The 20,739-nt window shown below is 39.7% G+C and overlaps 1 protein-coding gene across 2 annotated transcripts in view; it reads right to left on the bottom strand.

The window, feature by feature from the left end:
• LOC127417065 (protein O-mannosyl-transferase TMTC2-like) overlaps positions 1-20,739 on the bottom strand; it is a 140,060-nt gene that overhangs the window by 41,303 nt on the left and 78,018 nt on the right. The gene's annotated exons all lie outside the window — the stretch shown is intronic.

Here is a 20,739-nt window from a genome sequence, read left to right as displayed (position 1 = left end):
ATGATTAAGCATTAACTTATAATTTATTTAAAGTTTTCTTGAAATAACTTATAACAAATCTGTATGTATAATTATCTGGATGTTGCTACCATTCAGAACATTGTATTGAACATCAGAAATATCTATTAAAACATTATCAAAAAACGTATTTATTTTTATTTTCTATTATTATTATTTATTATTATCATTTATGGCTGCATTAGTCATATTTTTGTGTCACTGGAACATGATTGTGGTCTGAAACAGATGTAACTGCTGGTTTGTTGGTTTTAACTGGTCTCCCAGCCTGGTCAGGCCGGACTGTTTACTGGTTTTAGAGGTTTTGGAAGTCAGCTGGTCAGGCCGGACTGTTTACTGGTTTTAGAGGGTTTTGGAAGTCAGCTGGTCAGGCCGGACTGTTTACTGGTTTTAGAGGGTTTTGGAAGTCAGCTGGTCAGGCCGGACTGTTTACTGGTTTTAGAGGGTTTTGGAAGTCAGCTGGTCAGTCCGGACTGTTCACTGGTTTTAGAGGGTTTTGGAAGTCAGCTGGTCAGGCTGGACTGTTTACTGGTTTTAGAGGTTTTGGAAGTCAGCTGGTCAGGCCAGACTGTTTACTGGTTTTAGAGGGTTTTGGAAGTCAGCTGGTCAGGCCGGACTGTTTACTGGTTTTAGAGGTTTTGGAAGTCAGCTGGTCAGTCCGGACTGTTCACTGGTTTTAGAGGGTTTTGGAAGTCAGCTGGTCAGTCCGGACTGTTCACTGGTTTTAGAGGTTTTGGAAGTCAGCTGGTCAGTCCGGACTGTTTACTGGTTTTAGAGGGTTTTGGAAGTCAGCTGGTCAGTCCGGACTGTTCACTGGTTTTAGAGGGTTTTGGAAGTCAGCTGGTCAGTCCGGACTGTTTACTGGTTTTAGAGGGTTTTGGAAGTCAGCTGGTCAGTCTGGACTGTTCACTGGTTTTAGAAGTCAGCTGGTCAGTCCGGACTGTTTACTGATTTTAGAGGGTTTTGGAAGTCAGCTGGTCAGTCTGGACTGTTCACTGGTTTTAGAGGGTTTTGGAGGTCAGCTGGTCAGGCCGGACTGTTTACTGGTTTTAGAGGGTTTTGGAAGTCAGCTGGTCAGACCGCGAGACCTGCTAGCTTTTATTCAGCAGAAGGAGCAACAGCAAATACACATATTTTAATAAAAAGGATCAGCCAAAACATGTGTTTTTCTGGATGGTTTTGGATTTTCAAACCCTTGAGCGCAAGTCTGGACCAGGTCTTATTTGTAAACCAAAGCAGTGATTGACCAATATATCAAAGAGTTTAAACTGCTTTAAATTTAAGAAAAGAAAAAGAAAAAAAGCATCGGACAGTAAAAAAATTGAGAACTGAGAACAATTTGGAACACAAACAGCTTTCATGAGCAATCTGTTTGCATCTTAAGAGTGATTTAATATGCATCAAATAAACGTACAGCATCACTGTTTCAGACAAATTCCTCAGAAACCTGCAACAGTAAACAAGAATCAGCATATGCATTTCCAAGCAAACTCAAGAGAAACAATGCAAACCGTTTAAAGGAAAAGTTCAACCAAGACTGTTCGGCAGCATTAGTCACCATTTACATTCAATGCATCTTTTTCATATACAGTGACTGTTTCCATGGACACCAGAAATCCACTTATTGCCAGAAAACAGCGTTCCTGTTTACATGCACTGTTTAAGCGATGTAGTCTTTGCTCCCGTATACATTCAGCTTTCTCCACAGCAACGTTTCCTCGTGACGTGCGTGTAAATAACAAATATGGGATCAGAGGAAGACTCTTCTATTTTATTCTGTGCTGCTTCGCTTTATTTCCTGATATTCCAGAGTTGTTGCTGTTTGTTTCTATCGTGACCTGCAGCAGAATTGCGCTGCAATAGTGGGGTTTCCCTCTTACGACAAACTCCCGGATTCCCCCAGTGTAGGACACATATACGTGCATGTGAGGGACAGTCGATATTTTGCATTGATGTGTATATATGGGTATAGTTTATAGTGTAAATGCTTTTCCCACTGTACTCCCAGAAATGCTGAATTATTTCCACTGTGTTGACTTGCTGTTGGGCTCCATCCTATGCCATCTGTTATCCGGTCTGCTCGCCGCACGCGAGCATCAGAATGACGCTTATGCGTTTACATGACCACATTAAGCTGCGTTCTCCGAGTGAAATCTAGGTGTGTTAAACCGCTTTCTCTAAATCCCTTAAGCGACGTAAAGAAATCACCATTCTCGTTTACATGATGTTTCAGAATGCCACCTTTCTGCAAAAACCCTGGAATAATCCGTTTTCTTAAGTGCATGTAAACATGATTAATGAAAGTGAATAGTGATTAAAGGAGAATAACATTCTGCATAACATCTCCTTTTGTGTTCCACATGCACAAGAAAGTCACACAGGTTTGGAACAACATGAGGGGGATAAATGAAGACAGAATTGTTATTTTTGGATGAATTATCCCTTTAAATCTATTTCAGAGCCCAGAACAATAAATGCAGCGTCACAGCCGGTCAGTGCGTTCAGTTTGAGGTCATGATACGAGGTAACGCTGCATTCATCATCTGTGTCTCCACACCGGCTCTTACACACTTCAACAAATAAATGAGATCTCATACATCCATCATATTAACAGCAGCAATGTTAAACAGCAGCATGGAAATGATTTCATTTATGAAGTGTTTGAATCTTGAACACTTTCAGTAAGAGGGGAAATATTGTAGCGTTCCCTGTAGAGCCGCTGCAGCGTTCAGCACGCCTGTGTTGATTTTGGATGAGAAACAGAGTCGGGTGATTTTATGACTTCCTCCAAACACGGACCTCAACGATCCGTGTCACAGGGATAATTCACACAAAAATCACATGTTGTTCCAAACCTTTTGTGAGTTAAGTGCATGTGTCTGCTGAAGATGACTGACTGAAGTAATAAACATTACTGATGAATGAGCAATACAAGCAAATACAATTATGTCTTAATTACACCTGAATAAAACAAGTAATTAAACTTATCATGATAAATCATGCTAAGATGTCATGTGTGTGTCTGTCACTGTATGTCGAAGGGAAGAGCTCATAAACGGCCGAACTCAAACGATTCTTTAAACGGCCGAGCGGAACAGACCGACTGAAGACGAACCGTTACGAGATAAAACATACAGCACTAGATATGGCTGAGGGGGACAGCTGTGAAGTCACACATCATATTTCAGCAGGTATAAATCACTGAAACTCAATGTGATGACGGACACACATCTGTCCTCTTACTGCACATAAACCCGTCATCACCAGAGATTTTACACACACACACACAATACAGTGTGTATAGGGAAGTCTGGGGCAAGTTGTCACTTTTATTTCAATTAATATTTCTCAGTGTATGTTTATTTTAGAAAGTATTTCTGTAAAAGCACAAACCTTGAAGTCATGGCTACAAAAATAGCTGTTGAACATGTCCACCACTCACATACAGTCCATTCATTAAACACACATTGACCTTTAGAGTGGGGCATGTTGTCACACTCTCTGGTGTAAGTTGTTGTAACAGAACCTGCCATTACACCAATGGTGTAGGTTTCATGTGAACACGTTCCATCAACACAAATCCTCTCTTTAAAGGCTTTTCAGCTCAATTTAATGTTCAAACATATAGAAACATTGTTCTGGCCAACAACTATTGCAACTAGAGCTGGGCGATATATCGAATATTAATGATATAATGAGATAATTTTGCTGACGATGTAAAATTGTCCAATATCGTGAACATCGTGATGATGTTAAAGTGCATTCATTTGGTCATTAAGTTTCATAAAGAGCGCATCAGTAGACTAATTTCATGTTCCTTCAGGGCTGCACAATTCAAATAACATCATGGCAAGTTGGTCATATGTGATTATTAATCCACAAAAGACTGTGATTTAAAGACTGATAAACACGGTCTGTGTGTGCTTCAGAATAAACCGGTGACACGCTGATCTGTGTGCACACATGACACTGATCTCAGATCAGTTCACGTGCATTGATTGTGAAATCAAAGTAATGCAGGTTCAAGCATTCACACAATTCCAAACATCAGTAACAGTTACAAGTTATTATACAAGTCTACAAACGCGGCACAGAATAACAGAATAGGAGACGATTACAGCGTTTCAGGAAATGAGGAAGATTGAATACCCTCAAATACACATTAAACTTTTTCACAGACTGTGATGATGTGTTTCCACCTTATTTATTAGCGTAAATTATTTTATTTTTTAAATATTGAGTGTACATTTATAACATTATGCTTATTGTTATATAGTTTGAAATATGAATTAGCACAGCTGTGAGGGGGTTTCTATTACAGCTGCTGAGAGGCATCTTCTCTCATTTTACTGTCTTAATCCACCGCTCACTATTTCATTCCTCTTCTGGAAAGTCATTCAGACGTAATAATGGATCTCTTATTTTGGTCTTGGAGCAAATGGGTAAGTGAAAATAATATTTGCTGTGATCTCCAATTCACTGCTGTCGAAGTTTACCCTGCAAACGTCCAAAACCCGGAGTGTGAAAAGGTCTATTGCCTTTTCTGTGTCGAAATAAAAGCCCCCGGGTGAAGATGAAGTGAACAGGACAGAAATATATTACTTTAGTATAATGCAAATCTAATAATCAGCATTATATTATAATAATAAACCTGATGCGTCCTACAGTAATAATTATATATTATGTTCAACTGGGGTTTCAGAAATCAGTCCGTGAAGTCACTCTGCACAGTAAAAACATTAGAAGGTAAATAATGCTTTTTATTAAGATACTATGTATCATTGTGTATGAAATATAAATATAAAGTGCATATCAATGAAAATGATTGAATTTCATTCTCCCTTGTGTTTATTTCATGAAAAACAAATTATTCGATTTTTATTTAATGTCTAAAATATATAATATACTTGGCTACAATGGCTGTCTGGATGAAATGATGGTTCCTCTGATTTAAAAAAAATAATAAAATAAATTTGAGCCATTTTAGAGCAAACACATAATTATCGAGATATATATCGAATATCGTCAATAGGCTGAAAAATATCGACATTACAATTTTTTTCAAAGAGCACCTATTATGGTTTTTAATCGTGCCTAATTTTGTTTTAAAGGTCTCATACAATAGATTTACATGCATCCAAGGTCAAAAAAACACTTTAATTTGCTCATAATTTAAATTGCAGCTTTATCTTTTTTTTCCCCAGTGTCAAAAACGACTCGTTCAATGATCCGTTCTAAAGGATTCATTCTGAACTCCTCCTTTCAGAGAGCATACTCTGCTCTGATTGGTCAGATGTCCCAGTCTGTTGTGATTAGTCTACCGCTTAGTGTAGTGTTTGAGGGCGGGTCAAAGCTGCTCGCGAGCAGCCAATGAAGACCAGAGGCGGGTTTTTTGTTACCAAATTACGTATGTTAGTACAGGAAATAAGTCTGGAGTTACTAACGACTCGTTTCAGGTGTTCAGAATCGGTTCTTTCTTTTGGGAGTCAATAACTCCATTTGTCCTGCACTTTGATTTTTGAAACTCTGCAGACTTATTTACATTCACAAACAGCTATATAACACACTACATGAAAGGTCATATTTGAAAAACCATAATAGGTGCTCTTTAAGACATATCGTCCAGCCCTAATTGCAACTGATAAACTGTATAAATGTATCTCCAATTTAAAACACATGTGACAACATGCCCCAACCTGATTTTTTTAATGAAAAGCCATATGTCGTAAAAACACATTTACACCTTTTGGTAAGCATGTGCTTTCATAATATAGTTGACCGTTGTCTGAATGTGTGCCCGTGTGGTTTAATTATGTTCACTCATTTACACAACAGATATAACAAAAATATGATTCTAGTCTAAATTTATTATGGAGTGTTTGATACCGCCATAAAATCTGTGCTAGAGAAAACACACATTTGCACAATTGGACTTTTGACTCCAAATCTTATTGTTACTGACATACAGCCCATGTGACAACTAACCCCGGTCTCTATTTCACTCTAACTGGCCATCAAACAAACAGTCACTCGAGTCTGTCAGTGTTTCAGTCCATCAGCAGTAATGTGTGCCTCATCATGCTCTCATTTATCCTACACGGTTGACATGATTGGCAGAGTTAAACATTGAACTTCCCCTCATGAGGAAATTGGATGAAGCCTTGAGGGATTGTGGGTGAGCCGTAGGGGTGTAACAATCCATCGATCTGGATCGATGCATTGTTCAAATAACCAACGATGTGATGTCATCAATGCAATGCGTGATTTGTTTTAGATGCACGTTTATTTTGACACTCTTATGCCAGCCAAGTCCGTACGCATTTCCATCAGCTGATGCAGCAACTTTATGATATTCATCTCGTTTATAAGCGCTAAATTTGCTTCTCATGTGGGACACAGATGTGCACTGAAGCTTAGAGTTGTGTTCTACTCTATGCGTGCACGTCAACCGCAAGCTTCACTCGATATGTTGGCGCATGCGACACATTTGAATTCTACATGTGAATTTTCTATTTTAAAGTGCTATGGAGCTTCTGAACCATTTTAAACGACTAGACAGACCCGACATTCTGAACACCAACATCAATTACAAGACTTACAAGACAATTATCACGGCAGACTTTGAAGTATTGGCAAACATCGGATCACTGGCTGCGAGAATCGATGTAAGATCGTATCGTGATGAAATGAGCGATTTCTACCTGTAGTGAGCCGAGTCAACGGATATGAGCACTTAATAATCCACTGCTCTTAACGACACAGTTCACAGGAGTGTGCAGCTTTGAGTCTGATCTGAGGACAGAGAGACTCAGCACTGATATTACATTTAATCTGCAGACACTTTTTTCTCCTATCGTGCATTCAAGGTATTCATTTATCAGTACATGTTGTACAAATGCTCTTAGCCAGCACAAGAGACAGCAGAGAATCAGACAGATACACAGAAAATGGGTTCAAATAAACAGTGACATTAACTGGAGCAGAAGTTATGATCAGCTAAATAAAATACATTTGTGCAACTCAGTGTCACACACCAGCAGCTTTCACACAAAACGAAGAGACACAAGAGAGAATGTTTACATGCACACTCTACAGCGATCATGCTTAATAATCCCACAATGTGTGTAGAAAAACTAGTCATAACAAACCAATCAGCACAGGTTGATTTTTGCCCATTACTCTGATGATTTCGTGCTGCATGTAAACACCTGCTTATCCAATGCACATGACTGTTTTGATATTGGTGTGCATGTAAATGTGCTCAGTGTTTTCCTGTGAAAGCAGACAGTTCTTAGACAGGACACAGTATTTGATGCTTTATCACATCGTATCACGTCTGGTTGGGACACAGTGTTCCTGTTTACAGTGTGTTCATCATCTGATCTTTGTTTGAGTTATTATTACCTGAGGAGATGCCAGTGTTCGTGCCAGTGTTCGTGCCAGCACAGTCCTTCAGTAATCATCACGGCTCAAACAGCAATGTGCCGAAATAAACTGATCATGACTGATCTGCCAAGTGTAACAAACTTGAAAATCAAAAGCAAACACACATCTGAAATCTCAAGGTGAATGTGTTCTTTGTGGCCTGACAGAAAAGAAAGAGTGCACTTATAATAGTCATACATGATTAGGATATGAAAATATTTTTCATAAGAGAGTAATAATGTTTGGCTAGCAGGTACAGACTCTAGATCAGGTCTGTGTGAATATGAAACTTTATATTTGACAAATAAAGAGAATAATTGTGGAAAGCACAGAAAAGATCAGGAAGATGAAATGAGTTTGGCCTCAGGTTTGCTTGCTTTATAAATGTTTATTTCAGCCGGGTCATCAGAGTGATTCCATCACAGCCAGAGAAGAATGACATCTGAGGGGTTTTCAGATATGAGCACTAGTATGTTACAGATTTACAAAGTAGCCAATGGAAATGCCTGCAGTTACGCATCACCCTTACCCAACAGCGTGCAGCACGATGGAAAAACATTGAGCCTGTACCATTTAGATATTGTTTGTGTGCTTTTGTAATAGCAATAAATAATCATGTCCCGTGATGTCCTGTTTAAAGATTTTGACTTCTGAAACTTCATTGTTGTGCTCTGTTGGGATTTATACCACGGGTCTGTTAAATGCTTGATTCTGACTGGTTGACTGACATTCTAATGTGTGCAATTATTGTTCCAGTAATAGAGCTGCACCCCCGTGACTTGATCAATACAACCATTTCTGTTATCCGAAATAACTTTTAATATGTGCACCTTTTTATGCGCTACCCCTCCGCTCTCTTTCCATCTCACACAAACTCTCTCAGGAGCAAAGTCAGTACACCCCTGCGACTCACAGGGATTGTAAACAGTTGTTTAGCAATGGTAAAGCTGTACAAGAATAGTGACACTCACGGCTGTTGAGAAGAAATCTTAAACTTACACCTTGGCAATTTTAAGCGATTTTATTTCTGAGGAGAGTCACTTTAAACAGATAATTCAACTCACAATCTCTCTCAGTTTCTCTCTTTCTCTCGCTCACATGCACACACACATGCTTACAAACATGCACACACACATGCACAGACACACACAGACACACACACTCACACGCAAATATTTTATTTTTCTTCATCATTTTGGTCATAGCCTATTTTAGCTTTTGTTTATATGAACACATCCATGCATTCAATCAATAAATAAGATATTATGTTTAATATATAATTTTTTTGTTACATGTTTTTGTTTAATTGTATAATTTGTACTATTTACAAGTATTTACATTGATTTGTTGAACACATGCTGAAACCGGTACTGTCTCTTTAAGAAAACCAGCAGTTCTATAAAGATCATCTGTAAATGAGCGCATGTTAATGAGAGAGGACTAGACCTCAACTGTGCAATGCATGATTGGAATTAAATGTTTATTTGTTGTTGTTTTTGATCAATAACTGACTGTAAAGTACAGAATGAATATTAAAAGAGACATTATTCAATGATTAATGGATTGTGTGGATCTCGTCTTTGGACACACAGAACGAGTCAAACCAAACTTTTACTGTCAATCTCTCTGAATACTCCACCACTAAACTACACAATTACTAGTGAGTGAAATATGAACATTTACCAGCCAGTTGCCAAATATATTCATTTTAGCCACATAGTGTTAAATTGTTTTGCTAATGCAAGTGATTTCCTCTCACTGAAGTCATTACACAGAGTAAAATATTGATCTTGGGATTTAAGAAGCTAAATCAAAATAGATCAAATGAAGATCATGATGCATTGGAAAATTGATATTTTTACCCACCCCTAATAATTATAAAAAATAAATAAATGCTGGTCTCTGATACACAGAGCTGTCGCCAGACTTCATAAGACTTGGAATAAAGTGCATGAATCATAAATCCAAATTTGACCTCTTTAGAGCTGGACAGCCTCTGGTCACCATTCACTGTCATTGTTTTGTGTTCCACAGTCATACAGGTTTAGAACAACATGAGGGTGGAATTTTGGGTGAATTATTCCTTCAAGCAAACTTCACGTGAAGAATGTGGATCTTTGGTGCAAGTGAACACATGGGGGGAAACAGGTTCCCATAAGGAATAATGTTTTAAAAGGTTTTCTAATGAAATGGTGAACTCAGACACACACACACACACACACACACACACACACACACACACTGTTAATTACAACACTGGGAATAACATTAATTAAAGTGAGTCTTCTGTACTGAGGGATGATGACATACTGTTATTTATAAATCATTAGTGCTGCTCACGAAAGAATAAATCCATAACCCTTAGTATTCAAATACAGCAAATAACTCGTCCTGCAGTGTTTGTGCTCCACACAAGTGGAGAGGTGTGATATTACTGTCCTTAATTTTTTACCGATAAAAAGAGTGAACTCTGGACAGAAAGCAACCACAGAACCATGCAGCAACGCTCTAGCAACACCCACTCAACGTTTCCTGAAAAATGATAAAAATCTTGTTCTAAAATCTATGTGCCAATAGACTGAGTTGGTTAACATGATTTTTTAATTTTTTAATGAATTGTACATTTGCAAATTCCTAACAAAATACTATGACATTTCGATTTGATTCTTGACACGTTATTAAATGATATTAAAGAGTCGTGTGCTGATGATGTCTCAGTTATTACACTGAATGAAGCTCTCTTGCACACCCATTTAACAAAAATCCCAGCAATGGACAGAATATCAGCTGTGATCCAAAAAGACCATGAATAGAGACTGATCTTGCATTAGTGGACAAAACATCTGTCAATAAGATACCGAGAGTGAAACTGAGGAATGGAAAGAAGTGGAGACTATTATTGGATGTAGAGTGTGGGAATATTTCCACTTGTGTTAGTGTTTCTGTGTTTTGATCACGGCATTGAGCATCAGTCTCTGAAGTGTTCTTTAGACTAAATAAACAAGAGCAGAACGTTTCCATTGAGGTTTGTGTTCCTTCAAGAGACACATCATCATAATTCTGTGTGAAACCTGCAGTTACATCAATCTGGACGTTATTCCACAGGAGAAAACTGCGGTCTGATTTACACATTGCATCTGCAGCACGAAAGAGACACAATTTTACTTGCTAATTTAATTTATAATTGCTAAGAGCTGAAATATACTTTCTAAAAATCTTGATGAGAGATGAGTGAATTTTCATTTTTGGGTGAACTGTACCTTTAAATAACATTATAAGGACTTCAGGGGAAAGATATCAAATGCACAAGAGGCGTGTTTGAGGCAGAAGTGTACTCATCTCATGTTTCTATTAATGGATGCAGGTTCAGTGGAGAAATGTTCTGGAATATTCATCTGGACCTCCAGGAGTCTGGAGAGGATGATTTGTGTGAGATCTGACCTTTAAAACACACCTAAAGGGTCATCAGTGTTTTCACGATCAACAGAGACAGAAGCTTTGCACAGCAAACATCAGATCAACATTGAGTACATTTACATGCATGTTCTTATACCGATTATGCTTAATAAGCCAACAACGTGTGTGGACATATAAACATGTCAAACGTTGAATGTGTTCAAGTCATTTGAGACACTGGTATTGGCCCACCTGAAGGACATCAATATTCAGTCCATCCATTCCTACTTATATCCATATTTCATTTATATTCTTTAATATATACTACCTCTTCTTCAATACATCACCTGCACATAACTGTATATCTGTAATTAAAATATTCTAACAACATTATTACACTATTATATATTTCTCTTTTTTTATCTGTTATATCTTTTTTTTATGTCACTATATGTATATGTGTTTAAATGTACATGTTTGTATGTATGTATATATTGTTGCATTCTCTTGCACTGGAAGCTTCTGTCACCAAGACAAATTCCTTGTATGTGTAAGCACACTTAGCAATAAAGCTCATTCTGATTCTGATTCTAAATGGCTTTCATTTATTGGTGTAAGGTCATAAATGGTGTGAGAATAAAACCGATCAACACAGGTAGATTTTTGCCCATTCAGCAGACGTTGCATGTTAGCACCTTTACCAGTGTTCTTACCGGCTCATCCGATGTTTCCACATGTGTTGAACGCATGCCTCTTTGACATCAAAAGCAGAGAATAACTTGAAGTCTCTTGTAAACGCGGTTTTCTTTATCAGCGTTTTGGTGGGCATGTAAACAAGCTCACTGTCTGAGTTTCAACCTCCAGATGTTCTGCATTTAATGAGGGGCGCATCAGCGGAACAGAACACTAATTGATAATTAGAGTGAGGAATTACAGTGGAAATGTTAATAACAGGAGTCATGTATCTTCAGCTAATGTGTGAGTAATATACACCAATCGGCCACAACAGTAAAAGCACCTGTCTAATATTGTGTAGGTCCCCTTTGTGCCACCAAAACAGCGTCAACCCACATCTCAGAACAGCATTCAGAGATGATATTCTTCTCACCACAATTGTACAGAGTGGTTATCTGAGTTACCGTAGACTTTGTCAGTTCAAACCAGTCTGGCCATTCTCTGTTGACCTCTCTCATCAACAAGGTGTTTCCATCCACAGAACTGCCACTCACTGGATGTTTTATTGTGTTTTGGCACCATTCTGAGTAAATTCTAGAGACTGTTGTGTGTGAAAATCCCAGGAGATCAGCAGTTACAGAAATACTCAAACCAGCCCATCTGGCACAACCCCCACCCCCCACCACCAACAAATGCCAAGCTTTTTTACTAGCTTGGCATTTGCAATATCAAAAATAGACAACATGCTCTATTTATATCTTTTCTGTATAAGTACAGCACATTTCACAAAACATACTGTTCCCAGCATTTATCCTCTATGATGATTGGTTGATTTAACTCCAAACAACTGATGCCTAACATTACATATTCAAACTTTAGTTCATCAACTGATTACAGAATGCTCTTTAACAACGCCATTTACTCTGTGGAAAAACTGTACAATTGCCAAGTGCACTGGAGAGACTCTTTACAGCACAATCCTTATGAATAAACATTGTGATCTCATGAAATCTGTGAGTGTGTGTGTGCGTGTGTGTGTGTGTGTGAGATTGTGTGTGTGAGTGTGTGTGTATGTGTGAGTGTGTGTGTGTGTGTGTGTGTGTGTGTGTGTGTGTGTGTGAGATTGTGTGTGTGAGTGTGTATGTGTGAGTGTGTGTGTGTGTGTGTGTGTGTGTGTGTGTGAGTGAGTGTGTGGGAAGCTGTAAGCCCCAGGATACTTTGGGCTCGCCTTCCCATCAACTAGAGGCAAGGAGTGGTGGTCGTGTTTACTTATGCCCCCACTGAAGACGAACATCCGTGGAGGGATGCAGGCAAGGCCGATGAGTCAGATGCCTTCTATGACCTCATGTCACAGGTGCTAGCTAAAGTGGCCCTTCGGGATAGAGTCATCTTGTTGGGTGACTTCAATGCCCGAGTTGGCCAGGATGCTGGCACCTGGTCTGGAGTGATTGGAAGGCATAGGCCAGATCAGCTCAATAACAACGGCAGAAGGCTGCTAGATTTTTGTGCAGCCCATGGGCTTGTAATTACCAACACGCTGTTCCAGCATCGGCGCATCCACACTACATCATGGATGCATGCCGGGTCCAAGCAAGAACATCTGCTGGACTACATAGTGACGGAGCAGCAGTTGCAGGCACATGTCCTTGACACCAGGACCTACCATGGAGCTGATCTGACCACTGACCATCGACTTGTCATCCGTAAGATGCGCCTGCCATTCTTCCACTCCGGTGGTGGGTGTACACCCAGGTCCCCATTCAAACCCTTAGTGGCATGGTCTCAGCTAGCTAACGAAAGTTGCAAGCGAGAATTTCATCATCGCTTGCGGCTGGGTTTTGCATCATCCCCCAATCCTCCAGATGTCGAGGGGAAATGGGCGAGGTTTAGGACTGTGGCTCATGCAGTTGCAATGGCTGCTTTGGGTACAAGGTCAAGACCTCCCCAGAGACCCTGGCTGACAGAGGAGGTGTTAAAGCTGGCTGAGAAAAAGCGACAGGCCCACTCTCATTGGCTACAGCATCCCACAGTCGGAGAATGAGGAGGCTTACCGCAGCCTTCGCTCGGAGGTTTGGAGAGCCGTGAGGCGCTGCAAGGATGGGTGGTGACTGCGGGTTGCTGAGGAGATGGAGTCTGCCTCAGCGGCCCGTGATCACAAATCGCTCTTTAATTACATCAAAAAAGTAACCTGCAGTGCCACACCTATTACCTATCATTAGGGGAAAGAACGGTGATCCAATCTCCGACCCCCAGGAACAGATTTGCAGATTTGCTGAGCATTTCTGTGAGGTCCTGGGGGAGGGAAAACGTGGGACAAAGTGGGAATGACCCTGCCGAGGCTGCGGTGCCTCAAATATTGGAGGAAGAAGTCACCCCCTGTGAGTGGCTGGCTGAGGTGCCATCTGTTGAGGAAGTACTGAAGGCGATCCAGAGTCTGAGACCGGGAAAGGCACCAGACAGAGATGATCTCCCAGGCAAAATGCTGAGGGAGGGTGGCGTTTGTGCACAGACTGCCCTACATGACTGGACCACTGGACGGGTTCTGCAGGATTGGAAGGATGCCCTGGTGGTCCCCCTCTTTAAGAAAGGGGACTGCACAGATTGTAACAACTACAGGGGCAGCTCACTTCTCAGTGTGCCGGGAAAGGTCCTGGCAAGGATTATTCAATATCGCCTCGCTAGGCACGCTGAGGAGAGGCTTGCGGAGCCCCAGTGTGGTTTCAGGAAAGGGCGGTCCTGCACGGATGCCATATTTTCTGTCCGTCTGCTACAGCAGAGGTGTAGGGAATTCCAACAAGACCTACATCTCTGCTTTATTGACCTGGTCAAGGCCTATGATACCATCAGTAGGCCTGGGCTCTGGGTTGTTCTTTGTGCTTTCAGAGTCACTGACCCTCTGCTCACGATCATTAAGGACCTTCATGATGATGAGTGGGCCCGAGTAATTGTAATTGAACAACGTATGCATTTGTCACTTCACTGAATATATGATGAAAGATGATTATATGACAAACATTGGTGAATGTATCCTGTATACATTTACATGTTGCACTGTAAGTGTATCCTTTCACAGTTATAAATGTGATAGCACCATGTATTTACACTTTATTTGGTACTGTCATGCGTTACTCAGCATTTGTAAAACACAGAAATGTTTCACTGTTGGAAAATGCCCCAACTATGTAACAAGATACACACCGTTGTGTCGCGTCTTGGTTTAAACAAGAATAAAAGTAATACCTATTACACAAATAGACAAGTAAATTACAGTGATTACTTACCACGCTGTCACAGACTGCAGTATCCGTGGTGTTTGTGGAGGAGTTAATTCGGGATCAGACTCTGGCTCAAACATGTATGGATGAATTCTTCCGGTTGTCATTTTTTTAACCATCCGAAGTATTTCAAAACAACCCCGCATGCACGTAATGGTGGGGGCGTTTACACTTATCCACATGCAAAGATGTTACCCAATCACAGCAGTGGGCATTTACACTGAAGTCTTCAAGAACACATGCCACAAAAAACAGAGCGTTTGAATCAGAGGCAAAACAACTGGATAGAAAATTACCAATTATTCCTAAATTATGACTTCTTTTAATGAAAATAATCACACTAACATTATAAGTGGACCTCAAGGAACATTATAAAATAAAATAGAAATCCAATTCATGACACCTTTAAAACACCACCAATTCTTCTAGATACACCTGGACACAATTTTTCTTGGTTGTTGGCAGATAGGATGTTCAAGCTTCTTGGAGAATTCACCGCAGTTCTTTTATCTATTTCAGCTGTCTCAGTTGCTTCTGTCTCTTTATGTAATCTCAGACTGACTCGATATTCAGTGGGGGACTCTGTGGGGGCATGACATCTGTTGCAGGGCTCCCTGTTCTTCTATCTATTTCAGCTGTCTCGATTGCTTCTGTCTATTTATGTAATCTCAGACTGACACGATGCTCAGTGCGGGTTCTGTGGGGGCCATGACATCTGTTGCAGGGCTCCCTGTTCTTCTATCTATTTCAGCTGTCTCGATTGCTTCTGTCTCTTTATGTAATCCCAGACTGACTCGATGTTCAGTGGGGGACTCTGTGGGGGCCATGACATCTGTTGCAGGGCTCCCTGTTCTTCTATCTATTTCAGCTGTCTCGATTGCTTCTGTCTCTTTATGTAATCCCAGACTGACTCGATGTTCAGTGGGGGCTCTGTGGGGGCCATGACATCTGTTGCAGGGCTCCCTGTTCTTCTATCTATTTCAGCTGTCTCGATTGCTTCTGTCTCTTTATGTAATCTCAGACTGACTCGATGTTCAGTGCGGGTTCTGTGGGGGCCATGACATCTGTTGCAGGGCTCCCTGTTCTTCTATCTATTTCAGCTGTCTCGATTGCTTCTGTCTCTTTATGTAATCTCAGACTGACTCGATGTTCAGTGGGGGACTCTGTGGGGGCCATGACATCTGTTGCAGGGCTCCCTGTTCTTCTATTCTAATCTTTTCTATTTGCAAAAGTAATGTTTGTGAGTCTAACATTTATATTTCCTATTGACACACTAAAGCTGAAGATATAAACAACCATCTTAAGATAAATGTTTTTGTGAAACATCTGATGTGCCTAAGACTTTTGCACAGGACTGTATGTGTGTGTGTGTGTGTGTGTGTGTGTGTGTGTGTGTGTGTGTGTGTGTGTGTGTGTGTATGTGTGTGTGTGCCAAACATGGTGTGCTAATTGTGTTTAACTTTAGTATGTTACTGAAAATGAGCCTAATGATCTGTTCCACTCATAAAACTGCATTTTTCCAAATAAAGAAATAAACACATTACACCACAAACTGCCAGCCATGTTATAGCTCAGTGAAGTAATGACTATAGATGTTAAAAATCTACATTCATGGTAATGTAGGTATACTTTTAGTTAAAGGGTTAAAGATTAAGCATGTGAGAGCAGACGTGAGCATGTGTCAATGTGAGAGAGTTTCAGATAATGGAAATGTCTCTCTTGCTCAATCACATCAGTGCTGTGATGATATCTTGCATCTTCATGAACTCTACTGGTATATGTTTATTTACAGAACCAGCTGATCTTCAAGCAACGTTACAACATCACATCGCTGTATATTCATCCAGCTGTATCGTTCTATGCATCTGACTGACATACAGTAGACAGATTTTGTTGAAACTGTCAAGAATGACTTGTAATAGTCTTGGAAACATCAGTTAGAATGGGCTGAAGACCAATCGGTAATGCTTTGCAGCCTATGCCAATGTTTTCCAGTGAAAATGTTTAACCATTTTATGGCATTTTATTGTTTGTAAAGAAAAGTTTATGTTCAATGAAAAACATTCTGATAAAATAAAAATGTGTAGTATATTTTGAGGTGGACTGATCAATTAAAACTCTCTGCTACAGTCCCAGTAGAACAAATCCTTACTGATGAGCCCTGAAGTGTGATTTTCTTTTCCTCAATAATGCACCCTAATGCATCCAGAAACTGGAAACTGCGACTGTGTAGAGGTGGCAGAATCAGAGGAGCTCATTATGGATTCACAGCACCATTGAGACCATTACACACTGAGTGTTAGCGTGTGAAAGATTCTTTCTCATACGGTCTTTGGGATACATTTTATGAGGACAGAAAATGTTCTTCAGGTCTTTTCATGTTTTTCTGTTTTTGCATTTTGAATTGAAGACAAGCATCTGTGCCAGGTAATAAATACATCACTCAGGATTCCAGGAAATGTACTTAAAATCTATCTACAAAATACATTTATTGATATATGATGTTATGATTCAATACATCACAAAGCATCAAAATATCATAACTGGATCGCGTCTGACACTGCACATAAGATCAGTGAGATCAGGACACTAGAGAAAACTTTACTGATAGAGCGATACATCAGGCCGATTAATCATCCGATATCTGGCCATTTTCACATTATCAGCACTGGCTTACAACTGTGCGCAATTAGCCGATTTTCAGACGTGGTCATTCAGTTTAACACCATTCCATAATCTACACACATCCTGGTCGATGTATAGTGCGCATAGCGTTATCTCTAGATACCAGTATCTGCATCATATAACAATAAATGAAAAATTTTGTTTTTCATTCTATTGATGCTAGATAAACATTTCAAACATGTTCTGCACTTATACTCATGTTACACATCTACTAACGGCCAAATAATTCAATCTCGTCTCGTCACACAACATGACATGGTTGCTTCAGAAAATGTGCTTTTCATGTTGCATTTGATTTCAGATCACTATTGGTTAGGTTTAGGTTAAAGTTTTAGGTTAGGAAAGTATGTTTTACTCATTAAAACCTCCATCTAATATTCACCTTAAAAACCTCGTCTAGTGACGACACCATTTTACTCGCTTTTGGCGCCCCCCGCTGGACATTTCACTGGGAAACTGCAGCCAAACGTGTAATGAAGCATGCAGTTTTGTTTTGCAGACATGTTGCCACAGTCACGTAATGTTCATGAAATCAGGCTGAAATAATGTATTAGGTGAGATTAGAGTACTCTCAAAAGAGCAGGACAATTCTTAATTCAGTTTAAAAGCCCTGAGCGCATCACAGCCACTTTAACTGGAGATGATTGAGTTTAATGCACTTCAATCTCTATAATCAATCGCCGTGCAGTCTGAAGCAGCTGCGCAGACGGCATTCACTTACAGCTTCATTTACAATCAATATAAAAGCTACGAGATGATGAATGGCATACCGCAATCAGATAAACAGTCCAATTTACAAACACAGAACTACTCTGATGCACACAAGCACATTTAATATGGACGGACGTGGAACGGACGTTACAATGTCTCAGTGTCGAGTGTACAGACGGGCGGCACCGTAAGTGCTGTGCAGACATACATTTACATGTGTGTTTATTATGTCATGTTGACAGATGTGCTCTTACATCTAAATGACATGTTTTTGAGCTTGTTTATCATCTCAGTCTTCAGGCTCTGAGATGCAGGAAGCAGTTTCATCTCCAGAATGACGGGCAGATGTTTGTTTGTCCTCGAGACATCTCCTGAAGCTTCTGTGTTTCCAGTGTAATTCTGGCTTCCTCTCCGACTCGACAATGAGCTGTTATTAGTCAGTGAAATTCCCTCTTATCAATGAGGGAAATCTGGAATTATTGGAGTGTAAATACTGTTGAACTGATTCTACTGAGTGTCAGCGATGCAGTGAGGATTTCTGCTGTTTGACACAAATAACACAACCTTACTGTAAAGTGTTACTATAGTTTTGCATGAAGTGAAGCCCGTTTGCACTGTGATAAAAGCTCTAGTACTTTTTGTATTTATGAATGTGCTTAAATGTCATGAAAATAATGTCACAATGCAACAAAAGTGCATTCCGATGTTAAAACACTTTCTCGTATCCCATCTTTATACGCAGACACAACTATAATAAATTTTCAACCAATGAAATCCCATGTCTTTTCCATGACCTTTCCAGCCATTTGTGTTTCTGGATATGGATCTTTAAAAATCATTTTGGTTTAGACCGATTCACTAATGAATTCAGACTGATTTGTGCACCATTTCGACCTATTCATTAACAAGAACTGACTTAAAAAAATGATCAAAAGCAAGTTTTACTCTTAACAAAAGCACTTTCTAGAAATACTGAATATTGATAGAAATTTCCATGACTTTTCTATGCCAAAAAAAAAAATCAAAATTTTAAAATGTCGTGATTTCTCATGACTGTAGGACTGCATCATTATACCCTGAAAAGTGTCGCTTGCATTCCTGTTTGTTTGAGTGTCCCGATCAACCCATCAAAACAACACTGAATCAACCAATAGTGTGAGTTTGAGGGCGGGACTAACTGTTTGCCCAGTGGTCGATGAGGAGGAACTGTTTGGGGAAAAAGAATATTATTTTTGAAATTTGCTTAAATAGCACTAGTGTCAAAGAAATGACACACTTAAAGGTGCAGTATGTAAGATTCAGAAACACTTGTTATTAGTGACACCTGTGGCCGTTAAGTGAACTGCAGCCTGTTGCTCGTGCTCGCGCACACACTCCATAGGGACACGAACGAGCATCGACCAAAACAATGACGTAACGTACAAAGAGACTGAACGTGATTCACCGACATCATGCTGACAGATGAGATAGCATAATTAAAATTACACAGTTCTGATTGTTTTTCTACAAACTTTGAGACTGTATATTATATTTGACTCTCCAGTGCTGGAACAGGGCTCATATAAAGTGTGGATATAGGTCTGACTATGCGAGACTGTAGTTTAAAGTAATCACTTTTCTTTGCATGATATATTGACTGCATTTATACGATAGCCTATGTCAGCGTTAGCTAGCTAGTCAGCTTTATCAATAGCTGTTAGCTAAATTTGGTGGATGATGACAGTAACTGTTTATAAAATAGACTGTACATTATAAATATGTTGACACAATTCAGTATTGATGCGATCACAACTGTCATTTTGATATATGGATGCGCTATTGTTTTATAATAATAGATTGTATATTTTTTCTGTATAATCAAGTTACGTTACACTAATGAACGGAGCTTTCTGCATTATCTTGAACATTGTCTAGCATTCATTTCATGTGTTATTGTAGTTTAGCTAAAATGACACAGATCAATCCTTATGGCACTATATTTCACATGCTTTGCAGTTATGGAAGTTTACCTGTCCAATAAGAAGAACGCCAATTCAGGGTCAGTTTTGATCCCCAAAACCGAACGAAGGTCCCTCCAGGAATCAAATGTCCTGCCGATGTTCACTCTAGTTTTCACTCAACCACGATCATGTTCCCGCTTAGCCAGACTGGATTCAGTAGATAAATGTTTTTTTGGGTTACTCTGAGTTTGTGTAGGAGTCGGTGTTGTGCTGGGAGCCGGACGTTTGCTGGATTTCATCTCTAAGATAACGTTACCTAGTGTTGCAGTTTGTTGTTGCTGTTGAATAGCGGAAGAGACGCACTGAGGCTCTCGGGAGTGCACATAAACGTCACACTTTGGATTTTCCCAGTAAAAGTGACCCGCTCCCTTCGAATGAAAATCAGTCTACAGGCTTTAATAGGCAACCTAGGAAGTCCGGGAAGAGCTCATTTTTAAGTTGCGTTACAAGCCGTTCACACATTGGCAAAGAAAAGATGAATATTACATGAAAATGTTTAAATATTGCACCCTAAAGCTTATGCAAAATATGATTTATTTTCCTTTTTTTTTTTT

Source organism: Myxocyprinus asiaticus, chromosome 26 (assembly GCF_019703515.2).
Source record: "Myxocyprinus asiaticus isolate MX2 ecotype Aquarium Trade chromosome 26, UBuf_Myxa_2, whole genome shotgun sequence".
In the NCBI taxonomy this organism is placed as follows: domain Eukaryota; kingdom Metazoa; phylum Chordata; class Actinopteri; order Cypriniformes; family Catostomidae; genus Myxocyprinus; species Myxocyprinus asiaticus.
The sequence above is the reverse complement of the archived record's forward strand: the minus strand, read 5'-3'. Positions and strand labels throughout refer to the sequence as shown.